Here is a 14,052-nt window from a genome sequence, read left to right as displayed (position 1 = left end):
ACTTGAATAAAAGTTTCTCTATGAAGGACCTAGGAGAAGCTGCTTACATTCTAGGCATTAAGATCTATAGGGATAGATCAAAACGCCTGATAGGACTTTCACAAAGCACGTACCTTGATAAAGTTTTGAAGAGGTTCAAAATGGAACAGTCCAAGAAAGGGTTCTTGCCAGTGTTACAAGGTACGAGATTGAGTAAGACTCAGTGCCCAGCAACTGATGAAGATAGAGAGCATATGCGCTCCGTCCCCTATGCTTCAGCCATAGGTTCTATCATGTATGCGATGATGTGCACTAGACCGGATGTTAGCCTGGCCATAAGTATGGCAGGTAGGTTCCAGAGTAATCCAGGAGTGGATCACTGGACGGCGGTCAAGAATATCCTGAAGTACCTGAAAAGGACTAAGGAGATGTTTCTCGTGTATGGAGGTGACGAAGAGCTCGCGGTAAAAGGTTACGTCGATGCAAGCTTTGACACAGATCCGGACGACTCTAAGTCGCAAACCGGATACGTATTTATTCTTAATGGGGGTGCAGTAAGCTGGTGCAGTTCCAAGCAAAGCGTTGTAGCAGATTCTACATGTGAAGCGGAGTACATGGCTGCCTCGGAGGCGGCTAAGGAGGGTGTCTGGATGAAGCAGTTCATGACGGATCTTGGAGTGGTGCCAAGTGCACTGGATCCAATAACCTTGTTCTGTGACAACACTGGTGCCATTGCCTTAGCAAAGGAACCAAGGTTTCACAAGAAGACCAGACACATCAAACGACGCTTCAACCTCATCCGCGACTACGTCGAGGAGGAGGACGTAAATATATGCAAGGTGCACACGGATCTAAATGTAGCAGACCCGCTGACTAAACCTCTTCCACGGCCAAAACATGATCGACACCAGAACTGTATGGGTGTTAGATTTATTACAATGTAATTCACATGGTGATGTGAGGGCTAGATTATTGACTCTAGTGCAAGTGGGAGACTGTTGGAATTATGCCCTAGAGGCAATAATAAATGTATAGTTGTTATTATAATTCCTGTATCAAGATAATAGTTTATTATCCATGCTATAATTGTATTGAATGAAGACTCATTTACATGTGTGGATACATAGACAAAACACCGTCCCTAGCATGCCTCTAGTTGGCTAGCCAGTTGATCGATGATAGTCAGTGTCTTCTGATTATGAACAAGGTGTTGTTGCTTGATAACTGGATCACGTCATTAGGAGAATCACGTGATGGACTAGACCCAAACTAATAGACGTAGCATGTTGATCGTGTCATTTTGTTGCTACTGTTTTCTGCGTGTCAAGTATTTATTCCTATGACCATGAGATCATATAACTCACTTACACCGGAGGAATGCTTTGTGTGTATCAAACGTCGCAACGTAACTGGATGACTATAAAGATGCTCTACAGGTATCTCCGAAGGTGTTAGTTGAGTTAGTATGGATCAAGACTGGGATTTGTCACTCCGTGTGACGGAGAGGTATCTCGGGGCCCACTCGGTAATACAACATCACACACAAGCCTTGCAAGCAATGTAACTTAGTGTAAGTTGCGGGATCTTGTATTACGGAACGAGTAAAGAGACTTGCCGGTAAACGAGGTTGAAATAGGTATGCGGATACTGACGATCGAATCTCGGGCAAGTAACATACCGAAGGACAAAGGGAATGACATACGGGATTATACGAATCCTTGGCACTGAGGTTCAAACGATAAGATCTTCGTAGAATATGTAGGATCCAATATGGGCATCCAGGTCCCGCTATTGTATATTGACCGAGGAGTCTCTCGGGTCATGTCTACATAGTTCTCAAACCCGCAGGGTCTGCACACTTAAGGTTCGACGTTGTTTTATTCATATTTGAGTTATATGGTTGGTTACCGAATGTTGTTCGGTGTCCCGGATAAGATCACGGACGAGGGTTTCCGGAATGGTCCGGAAATGAAGATTGATATATAGGATGACCTCATTTGATTACCGGAAGGTTTTCGGAGTTACCGGGAATGTACCGGGAATGACGAATGGGTTCCGGGAGTTCACCGGAGGGGGGCAACCCACTCCGGGGAAGCCCATAGGTATTTGGGGGGTCACACCAGCCCTTAGTGGGCTGGTGGGACAGCCCACCAATCCCCTATGCGCCAAGAAAGAAAATATCAAAGGAAAGAAAAAAAAAAGGGAAAGGTGGGAAGGGGGAAGGACTCCCTCCCACCAAACCAAGTAGGACTCGGTTTGGGGGGGGGGGGAGAGTCCTCCCCCCTGGCTCGGCCGACCCCTTGGGGTTCCCTTGGACCCCAAGGCAAGGTCCCCCTCCCTCCTCCTATATATATGGGGCTTTTAGGGCAGATTTGAGACGACTTTCTCACGGCTGCCCGACCACATACCTCCATAGTTTTTCCTCTAGATCGTGTTTCTGCGGAGCTCGGGCGGAGCCCTGCTGAGACAAGATCATCACCAACCTCCGAAGCGCCGTCACGCTGCCGGAGAACTCTTCTACCTCTCCGTCTCTCTTGCTGGATCAAGAAGGCCGAGATCATCGTCGAGCTGTACGTGTGCTGAACGTGGAGGTGCCGTCCGTTCGGTACTAGATCGTGGGACTGATCGCGGGATTGTTCGCGGGGCGGATCGAGGGACGTGAGGACGTTCCACTACATCAACCGCGATCTCTAATCGCTTCTGCTGTACGATCTACAAGGGTACGTAGATCACTCATCCCCTCTCGTAGATGGACATCACCATGATAGGTCTTCGTGCGCGTAGGAAAATTTTTGTTTCCCATGCGACGTTCCCCAACAACAAGATGGGGCATTGATGCCATAATGTCAGCCCACTACAGATGTCTTGCCGACTGTTGGTATTTGCATGACCGAGTGGTTGACTGTCATCCGAGTGGATGGAATGTACTTGTCTGAGTGGATCTGTACCGAGTGGATTAGATGTTGTCACGATCCAGTAGGAATTTCCCTTGTAGTCCTTAAACTAATAATGAGGTGCCCTTGGGTAGGACGTATTGGTCACACCTATGACCCTACCCTAGGGCTATATCCCCGTCATAACCAGAGAGTAGTCATCACTCCGCGTTTGCCAGACGTTCAGAATGTCCTGGGCTGCTGCGGGAGCGGGAGGGTCACCTAGCGGCGCATCAAGGGCATAAGCCTTTTTAGCTGCTTCAAGGATGAGCTTCAAGTTGCGAACCCAGTCCGCATAGTTGCTACCATCATCTTTCAGCTTGTTTTCTCTAGGAATGCGTTGAAATTGAGGTTGACGTTGGCCATCTACAATATTTATAAAGGCAAACCTTTTAGACTAAGTTCATGACTATTAAGTTCATTTAATCATATTAAGTATGAACTCCCACTTAAATCGACATCCCTCTAGTCATCTAAGTGATACATGATCCATGTTGACTAACCCGTGTCCGATCATCATGTGAGACGGACTAGTCACCATGGTGAGCAACTTCATGCTGATCGTATTCAACCATACGACTCATGTTCGACCTTTCGGTCTCTTGTATTCGAGGTCATGTCTGTACATGCTAAGCTCGTCGAGTCAACCTAGGTGTTTCGCGTGTGTAAATCTGGCTTACACCCGTTGTATGCGAACGTTAGAATCTATCACACCCGATCATCACATGGTGCTTCGAGACAACGAACCTTCACAACGGTGCACACTTAGTGAAATACGTTCTCGAAATTTTAAGAGGGATCATCTTATTATGCTACCGTCGTTCTAAGCAATAAGATGAAAAACATGATAAACATCACAATGCAATCATATGGTGACATGATATGGCCATTATCATCTTTGCCCTTTCGATCACCATTTTCAGGCATCACATGATCATCATCGTCACCGGCGTGACACCATGATCTCCATCATCGTGTCTCCGTGAAGTCGTCACGCCAACTACTACTATCACTACTACTATAGCTAACCGTTAGCAATGAAGTAAAAGCAGTAAGTACATGGCGTTGCATCTCATACAATAAATTAAGACAACTCCTATGGCTCCTGCCGGTTGTCATACTCATCGACATGCAAGTCGTGAAACCTATTACAATAACATGATCATCTCATACATCATACATGCAACATCACAACTTTGGCCATATCACATCACATGTCAAAACCTGCAAAAACAAGTTAGACGTCCTCTAATTGTTGTTGCAAGTTTTCCGTGGCTGATTTGGGTTTCTAGCAAGAACGCCTTCTTACCTACGTGACAGCCACAACGATGATATGCCAAAGCTATTTACCCTTCATAAGAACCCTTTTCATCAAATCCAATCCGACTAGAGTAGGAGAGACATACACCCGCTAGCCACCTTTATGCACGGTGTGCATGTCTGTCGGTGGAAGCAGTCTCATGTAAGCGTACGTGTAAAGTCGGTCCGTGCCGCTTCGTCCCACAATACCGCCGGAAAAGAATAAGACTAGTAGCGGCAAGCAAATTGACAAATCATCGCCCACTACTTTTGTGTTCTACTCGTGCATAGAATCTACGCATAGAAAACCTGGCTCGGATGCCACTGTTGGGTAACGTAGCATAAATTCAAAATTTTCCTACGCATATTCAGATCTTCCTATGAAGAGACCAGCAACGAGAGAGGGGTAAGAGCATCTTCATACCTTTGAAGATCGCTAAGCAGAAGCGTTGCTAGAACGCGGTTGATGGAGTCGTACTCGCAGCGATTCCGATCTAGTGCCGAACTACGTCACCTCCGCGTTCAACACACGTGCAGCCCGGTGACGTCTCCCGCACCTTGATCCATCAAGGAGGAGGGAGAGGTTGGGGAAGAACTCCAGCAGCACGACGGCGTGGTGTCGATGGAGAGACGAGGTCTCCCGGCAAGGCTTCGCCAAGCATCGGCAGAGAGGAGGAGGAAGAGGGGTAGGGCTGCACCGAGGGAGAGGGAGAAGCGTGTCTCCCAAAGGCCAAAACCCCTCTCTATTTATAGAAGGAGGGGGAGGGGGTGCGGCAGCCACCAGATGGGAAAGGGGGCGGCGGCTAGGGTGGGAGGGGTTGGCGCACCACCTGGTGGGCCTAAGGCCCACCTGCGCCTTGGGTTGCCCCCTCTCCCCACCACTTGCGCATTGGGCTGGGTGTGGGAGGCGCACCAGCCCACCTAGGGGCTGGTTCCCTCCCGCACTAGGCCCATCTAGCCTTTTGGGGTCGTTGCCCCCTTCGGTGGACCCCCGGGGCCACCTCCGGTGGTCCCGGTACGTTACCGGTGACGTCCGAAACACTTACGGTGTCCAAAATCATCCGTCCTATATATCAATCTTTACCTCCGGACCATTCCGGAGCTCCTCGTGACGTCCAGGATCTCATCCGGGACTCCAAACAACTTTTGGTAACCTCGTATAAGAATTCCCTATAACCCTAGCGTCATCGAACCTTAAGTGTGTAGACCCTACGGGTTCGGGAGACAGGCAGACATGACCGAGACACCTCTCCGGCCAATAACCATTAGCGAGGTCTGGATACCCATGGTGGCTCCCACTTGCTCCACGATGATCTCATCGGATGAACCACGATGTCAAGGATTCAATCAATCCCGTATACGATTCCCTTTGTCTGTCGGTATAGAACTTGCCCGAGATTCGATCGTCGGTATACCTATACCTTGTTCAATCTCGTTACCGGTAAGTCTCTTTACTCGTTCCGTAGCACGTCATCGTGTGACTAACTCCTTAGTCACATTGAGCTCATGATGATGTTCTACCGAGTGGGCCCAGAGATACCTCTCCGTCACACGGAGTGACAAATCCCGATCTCGATTCGTACCAACCCAAGAGACACTTTCAAAGATACCCGTAGCGCACCTTTATAGTCACCCAGTTACGTTGTGACGTTTGATACACCCAAAGCACTCCTACAGTATCCGGGAGTTGCACAATCTCACGGTCGAAGGAAAAGACACTTGACATTAGAAAAGCTTTAGCATACGAACAATACGATCTAGTGCTATGCTTAGGATTGGGTCTTGTCCATCACATCATTCTCCCAATGATGTGATCCCGTTATCAATGACATCTAATGCCCATGATCAGGAAACCATGATCATCTATTGACTAATGAGTTGGCCAACTAGAGGCTTGCTAGGGACACATTGTGATCTCTTTATTCACACATGTATTACTGTTTCCTGTTAATACAATTATAGCATGAACAATAGACGATTATCATGAACAAGGAAATATGATAATAACCATTTTATTATTGCCTCTAGGGCATATTTCCAACAGTCTCCCACTTGCACTAGAGTTAGTAATCTAGTTACATTGTGATGTATCGAACACCCATAGCATTATGGTGTTGATCATGTTTTGCTCGTGGAAGAGGTTTAGTCAACGGGTCTGCAATATTCAGATCCGTGTGTACTTTACAAATATCTATTACTCCACTCTCGACATGGTCCTGGATGGAGTTGTAGCGGCGTTTGATGTGCTTCGTCTTTCGGTGAAACCTGGGCTCCTTGGCTATGGCAATGGCCCCAGTGTTATCACAGAAGAGTGTCATTGGACCCGACGCGTTTGGAACCACTCCAAGGTCGGTGATGAGCTCATTCATCTAAATTCCTTCGTGAGCCGCTTTTGAAGCAGACTCCGCTTCACATGTAAATGCTGCCACGACTTCTTGCTTGCTGCTGCACCAGCTCACTGCCCCACCATTCAAAACAGATACATATCCGGTCTGTGACTTAGAGTCATCCAGATCTGTGTCGAAGCTAGCGTCGGCGTAACCCTTTACGACGAGCTCTTCGTCACCTCCATAAACGAGAAACATTTTCTTAATCCTTTTCAGGTACTTAAGGATATTCTTGACCGCTCTCTAGTGTTCTATACCGAGTTAAAAAAAAAGTATTACGCATGATTTTTACGCGACTGCTACAGCATTCAAATCGAGTCCGCGCGCTCAAACCAGATCTTTTTACATCGCGCTGCTTGTATAGAGCGTCGCTCTTAGCTACTGCTGGCCTCAGGTAATCCGCATGATGATGCATGCACCAAACTAATTAATCAGGCTGTCACGGACTGATGGGGATACGGTACGGCCGATGGTAATCACTCTTGACCTGTGTGTCGAGCCGTTAATGGCCACTGCAGTTGCCGCCGCTGGCCTCGAGACGGCCCTGCTAGCTGCTGCACCCCTAGCTCTTTCCTTTCTTTTCCTTTGATGAAAAATGGCCTACTACCCACCGGCGTCCGTGTCCGTGTCTCCGTGCATGCATCACTACTGTTGCTGCTGCAGGAGTCGCCGAGTCACCAGACGGAAGATGAGCTAAAATTAATCCTGGAAGGGAGTAGTGGTCAACGACGGCAGACAGACGGATGGATATATTGATTCGACGGACGACCTGCAGCTGGATGTAATCTGAAGTAATTAATCCGACCCCAACACGTTCGATCGACCGGCCCCATGAACGAACTACTGCATTACATGATGGGCGTTGCGTATGCAGGTGATGATGAGTTTTACCGGCAATGATGGATTGATTTGAGTGAGGGGATCGAGACTTCCCTCGTCTTTTACCAGAAAAGTGCACCGGCCGGACGGGTGCATATTTCTGCTCGTCTATCGATCGGGGCGACGCGGAACGACACCAATTTTCGACGCGGATGGGATGGGACGTGTGGGTGGACGATCGGCTCTACGTACTGTAGTCGGCATGCCTCCGTGCATATCGATCGATGTACGTATGGCACTCCCTACTGGAAGACACGGTTTTCATTCTCGAATCGTACGTGCATCTATATATCATATCACTTCCGCTCCCGTTGCTTAAAATGGAAATATGTAGCATCGAATGACTTTGTACTGCCTGTCTGTGTTACTCATTTGCCTTCACACAGGGGAAATAATGTCAAAATTAGCATGGCAGAGATGAGTCCAGCGAGGCCGTGGAGACCTCCCGTTTCACCGACGGCACGACGCACGCTAGCTGGAACCTGGAAGGGAACCCGGACGAACCAACCACACATCCATCCATCATCCGATCCTTTGCCGATTATTCCGCAACGCTAACTGCTCGGTCGCTTTATCTCGATCGATCACGGGCCGTTTGTGGAGGCGAGGGAATATTTGTTGGCTCTTTTCTCTCCTTTTGCAACATCAACGGCATACGCGGGATTTCGCTTTGTCTCCTCCGTCGCCGTCGTGGCCGTGGTGCGTGTCCGAGCGTCCATGGGCACCGCCTACACTTCGATCGACCTTCTAGACGCCAACGGCAACAACAAGTCTACCTATGTTTTCTGTTTGTTTCTTTTGTTGTTGCTACGCTTGAGCTAGCTATCTACTTTCTCCGTTCCTAAATACAAGTCATTTTATAAATTTTATTAAAAGCTACATACGAAGCAAAATAAATGAAACTATATTGTAAAGCATTCTACATACATCTGCATGTGGTTGATAATAAAATATTTAAAAAGACTTATATTTAGGAACGGATGGAGTAACAGGTAGCTTCCTGTGAAATGTTCACGTACTCACTGAGACTGAGGGAGCTTGCAATTGCTCTGCAAGCTAGTGCGGGCACCGTTAAAACTGAATTGTCACACATGATCATCTCTCGCTCTCCGCCTCATCAGTGGAGGGTGTGCACACTTCTTCCAGAGCGCAATTATAGCCGGCGATCTCCCTCTCTTCAATGCATGGCGGGATATATGCTACTCCCTCCGTTTATTTACCTCCCTGGCGAGCTTCTCTTCGGGGTAATCATGGGAATATTAACTAACTGATCGTCGATGGACGTAGCAACGACAAGGTCACCAAGTAAAGCACTGATTTTGCCGGGTGATGGATCAAGGATGCATATGGATACGTACGCACGTAGTGTTGTAGTGCACTGATTCGGTGGGGAGGAAATTATTTCAGATGCTCAACCATGTGCTAGCTAGCTACGTGCATGGTGTCAGCTCGTGTGCGAATAGATTGGGGCCATGCGAAGCACAGACATGATGACCGAATCAACGGGGAGTCGTCGTCGTCCACTGCCAGTAAGTGGGTGGGCCGGACGGCCGGCGGGCTTGCCCCGTCGTCAACCTCCATGTCAAAGCATCCATGGCTTTTCCGATGCCGGACGGCGATCGGATTCCGTACGTCGCCCCACGCACGGGGCCAACTAGCTACCGTCGTGGCCTCCATTTCCGGGCCGGGGTATTTCTTGGTGGAGTTTCGAGTGTGGGGATGGATACGATCTTCCGTCGGTACGTGTTGTGAACTTGTGATGCGTACGCCCGAAGCTCCGGTAGCACTGCCGTCGGAGACGACCAGACACCGACGGCGACGTACATACGCAGATACGCTTGGCAAGCGCCGTTGCTATCCCTTAGTTCCTTCTGCTTTCTTCCTTTCTTGCTAGCTGGTCCTTTGGGAAGAGGAAAGAAGATAGGGAGAGAAAAAATAAATCTGCCAACATCTTTTTAGGCGATGATATGGAGAGCAAGAATGTCTGTGCGTATGTGGTTTCCCTTTTGTTTTGTTCCTTTACGTACGTGTAGGCCATATATTGATCGTGTGATGCAAGTGGGGAGGTTTGCAGCTGATCTGGACTAGGCACGAGCTTAACACCAAGTCAGCTATGGATAATATAGTACTCCCTTCCTTTTTAAATATAAGTCTCTGTAGAGATTTCATTATGAATTACATGTAGATGTATATATATAGACATACTTTAGAATCTAGATTCTTTCATTTTGTTTCGTACGTAGTCTGTGCTGAAAACTTTAAAAAAAAACTTATATTTAGCAAGCGAGGGAGTAGTACTGTGGTGTTATGGATGGATGCTTTGCTTGGTTTTCAATTAACTTTGCATGCATGGAGCCGGCCCTGGCAGAACAAAGATCTACTCCCTCTGTTCCTAAATATAAGTCTTTTAAGAGATTTCATTAAATGACTATATACGGAGCAAAATGAATGAATCTATACTTTTAAATATGTCTATATATATCCCTATGTAGTCTATTTGTGAAACCTTTAGAAAGACTTATATTTAAAAACGGAGGAAGTAGTTCACTTCAAAGATATCATGTCATGCAATGGGTCCATATATATATATATACTTTCCAGGTGGCAGATTTTTCCTTCTCCAATTGATACTCAATTAGCAAACTGAAATCCGATGAGCATAGAGAAAGTATGTTAATTAGTTGACCACTTACAATATTCCGTAGGGTGCTTCATTTAAAAATAATAATGAACGGGGCCTTTTCATTGCTGATTATCATTCTGAACTGAGAGCAGCTAGAGAGGGTTCTAAAGAATTAAGGGGAAGGAGATATGCCGAGACCTATAATAGAATGCAAAAGAAAAGGCATGGTAAGGCATAATGTGGGTAAAATGTTTTGCTTCCCATTGACCCAAGCCCGATCTTCTTCTGTGATTCTTTCAGATTTTGCAACATGAGAATTACAACTAATGGAGACTATCCTTTTGTAAGGACACTTGGATGGCACGTAAAACCATCCCAATGTTGTGCCACATAGCCACCTGATCCATACCTAGTAAATAAGTTAGCATCGTGGCTCATATTCTATTAAAATGTCAAGATTCGAAGAGCATTAAAAAGCAATCTCGAGAGCGTCTTTTGCAGAGCTAGCATAATGGTTGCTGAGAGTATCCTCTTGTCACAAGTCGGTCCAACGTACAAAGACGGTTCCAAAGGGCAAGCCATGTGAATATCGTGCATTTAGGAGGCGCCCAATCCTCTCGGGTTACTTCATTCAAGTAGCTTGACTTGAGATGATGTGTACCTTACACCTATATATATTGAGCATGCAAATAGATGTGCCTTGCCGCTAAAATCGCCCCGCACCATGTGTTGATTTCCATCCACGATACATTGCCGTACTCATTAGCTAATTGAAAATTCATGGGCATAAAACTCTGTTGATTGACCTCCTAAGTTGTTAAGTCGGTCGGATACTTTATTTTTTTTAAATTGGGACAAAGCAGGAGCTTTGCCTTTTCATTGATTAAGGAGAGGAAACATGTTGGCCAAGATCTAAAGTAGAAAGAGCTCAAATCGCAGAAGGGCAGTGAGCCAAGCTCGACCTTCCTCCTTGATGTTTGCGCCGACAAAGATAGCACTGATAATTTGTAGTGGAAGGCCTTTGTGTACATTCCTTGCGAGATTTTCCAACACGCGAGAATTACGACAGCTCGGTGAGTGGCCTTTTGCGTGGATGCCTCGGTGGCACAAAAAACCGCCCAATGTTGCGCCACATCGCCTCTTATCCACACCTACAAAAAGGGTAGCATCGCCGCCTACATTCTCGTGGAACATCTGACATTCGAAGAGCGTGTGAGAAGCAATTCCGGGAGCAGCTTTGTAGAGCTGGAATAGAAGATTGGTGGGGGCTCCAGCTGACTTGGTTCTTTAGAATCGTCTTTGGACACCGGACCGACTTGACACGAGAGGATTGCCCTCACCCTGGCCTGGAGGATATTCATGTCAAGTCAAATATAGGTGTAAAGACGATTCTAAAGACCAAAGACCCGAGCATGCATGAGTCTTTGGTGAAAGACGATTCTAAAGAACAAAGTCAGGTGAATATCCCCCAGGGTGTACTTGATCTGATCGGTACCTTGATTTGAGATGGTCCGTACTTTACACCTATATTGAACTTGAACCGTGTAGCTAGCACTGTAAAGAGAAGTGTCCGGCCCCCTTGAAATAGTTCCATTCCATGTGATGATTTCAATCCTCAATATTGCTTGCTTGTCGTACTTGCCGTTTGAGTAGCTGCCTTCTACTCCCTCCGTTTCTAAATATAAGTCTTTTTAGAGGTTTCACTACAAGACTACGTACAGATGTGTATAGACATACTTTAGAGCATAGATTCACTCGTTTTGCTCCGTATGTAGTCCCTTAGTGACATCTTTAAAAAGACTTATATTTAGGAACGGAGGGAGTAGTTTCTTTCTAAAACTAAAAGGATTAAATCATGCATGCATGTACAGTACTTGGCTTAACCAAATTAATCGCATAAGCATAAACAACACTCATGAGTATCTAACAGCAGCAGCAACAACATCCGAAAGAAACAAAGCACACGCATGATGGAGCTTGCTTTAAACTATCACACGTCGAGTTCAATTATAGGGCGTGATCTAGTTATGACAAAGTTCTGGCATCATGCTTATGCAGATGATGCATGGGCAGGCCGGACCGGTCGTGGCCTACGAAGCATCATCATCATGCGCGCTAACGGCGTAACTCGTGCATGGCGAAAGCCAGACGCACAATCAAAAGGCCAAGGCCAAGGATTCTCCCTCCACCATAACCCCCTTGGCCTGCAGCAGCTTTGCAGAGTGATTTGATCTCCAAGACCACCACCACTAGGTTAATCATCACGGCGGCCAGCACCCTGCGCGCGCCTGTCCACGTACAACAACTGCTCCCCCATGCACCGTCGGCCGCCATCGCCACTATGTGCATGTATGTTGCCGTCGAGGATCAGGCGCCTATGATCCGCAACTTTTAGCAGCACCTAACACCCCACCACGCTCGCAAGGACGGAAGAGCAAGCAAGTAAGTAGTCATTCCTAGGAATCCTAGGTAGCAGCAGCAGCTAGCGTGGGCGAGGCCTCGCACTAGCTCTGTTCCTCAGATGATTGAGTTATGCTTGAGCCGATAGTGGGAGTAGTAGATAATCAGAGCCTTCTTCAGCAGTGGCACACATCAAATCTAGACTGTAAAACAAGGACAAACTGTAAGGCTAAATCCACTTCTTTTTTTAAGACAAAAAAATTATGATCTGCTGTTGTACTAGTACCTGCATTTCTATTTTTATTTTGTCTATGGGTGCACTGGTTTGCTAGGCTGCCGCGACGCCCTGTCCTGAACAGAGGAAGAGATGTTCCTGCAAAAAACAAAAACCAGAATCAGAAAGAAAGAAAGAAAAAGCAAAGAGCAACTGTTTGAGCCGTCAATTCTCTGGTCCTGCCTGGCTATATCAGAGGACCATTCTGCGCACCAAACGACCGGCACCACCGCACCAAATCAGAGCAGCAACCCGTCGAAAACAGAATGTATGAGCAGCAAGATTGCGAGCCATATGGCGACAGTCTCCATCCGATGCATACACGGCATGTAGGTGGTCGCCCCTGGCATAGGAAACATTTCTCTAGCCTTTAGGAGGCTTCAGCTCGAGCGTTGTCTCGAGTGTCCGTGTGGGACGTGCTGGGTGGTGTAGGTCAGCTGTAGCTTCAGCTCAACTGTATGGCAATCCAGAGTTGGCCTGAAGCCTCTTGCGTGCAGGCAACCTGATAGCAGACAGGTCACAGGTGCATTTGACAAAGGGAAACTAACCGACGGTGAGGAAAATATGTTATCTATATGTTTGGTGATGTGCTATGGCTAAACTACTTACGCCTGACGTGGTGTGTGGAAAATTTCGCTACCGGTGGTCCAAAGTCGTGTTTCACCGAGAGAACAGAACTCTCCTGCATTCTGAAAGGCAAAAGTAAGCAACATAGTATCGCACCGTAATCCATCTATAGGTGCGTCAATGTCGGTCCTCTAATCAAATCAAATTTGCCCGAGTCATAGTAACTTACTCGGCACGCTTGGAGGATCCTCCGAATCAAGATTCTGGAACGCCGTAGCGCACTCCCGACCCTCCCCTTCCAACAATCGCACGCGAAAAAGGTTGCAAGCACACAGGATTGTGGTGTGCTTCACATTTCTTCCTGTGAATCAGACAGATTGCGCAGCAACGCCACGTCGTCCTCTGCTTTGGCTTGTGTAGTGGCCATCAGGCCTGAGAGCAAGTAAAGCAGCAGCAGCAGCTTCCACCACCAGCATCGCATACGTGCAGCCTCATGACGCTGTCCAACCTGCATTCGAAGGATCGATCATCAGACCATGTCCAACCCCCGGTGCAGATGAAAGGGAAACAGGCCAACAAGTGCAGACCAAGGCAAGCACCATCTGGGAACTAAGACTGCGACAGGCCACCAAAGTCATTCATGGAGAAGATGCATGCGATCTTGCCCTAGCTAGCTAAGCAGTAGCACAATAGCAATAACATAAAGGGTAA

General features: G+C 47.3%; 1 long non-coding RNA gene across 1 annotated transcript; it reads right to left on the bottom strand.

The window, feature by feature from the left end:
* Window positions 1–11,948: 11,948 nt before the first annotated feature.
* Window positions 11,949–13,452, bottom strand: LOC123412394. The gene is made up of 2 exons (XR_006613491.1): window positions 12,787–13,452; window positions 11,949–12,703 (listed from the first exon to the last, which is right to left on the bottom strand). It is a non-coding gene; the product is annotated as an uncharacterized LOC123412394 (long non-coding RNA).
* Between the last annotated feature and the right edge of the window lie 600 nt (window positions 13,453–14,052).

The sequence above is a fragment of the Hordeum vulgare genome, chromosome 7H, assembly GCF_904849725.1.
Source record: "Hordeum vulgare subsp. vulgare chromosome 7H, MorexV3_pseudomolecules_assembly, whole genome shotgun sequence".
NCBI classification, from domain to species: Eukaryota; Viridiplantae; Streptophyta; class Magnoliopsida; order Poales; family Poaceae; genus Hordeum; species Hordeum vulgare.
Note: the sequence above shows the minus strand (reverse complement) of the source record. Positions and strands in the feature narration are given on the sequence as shown.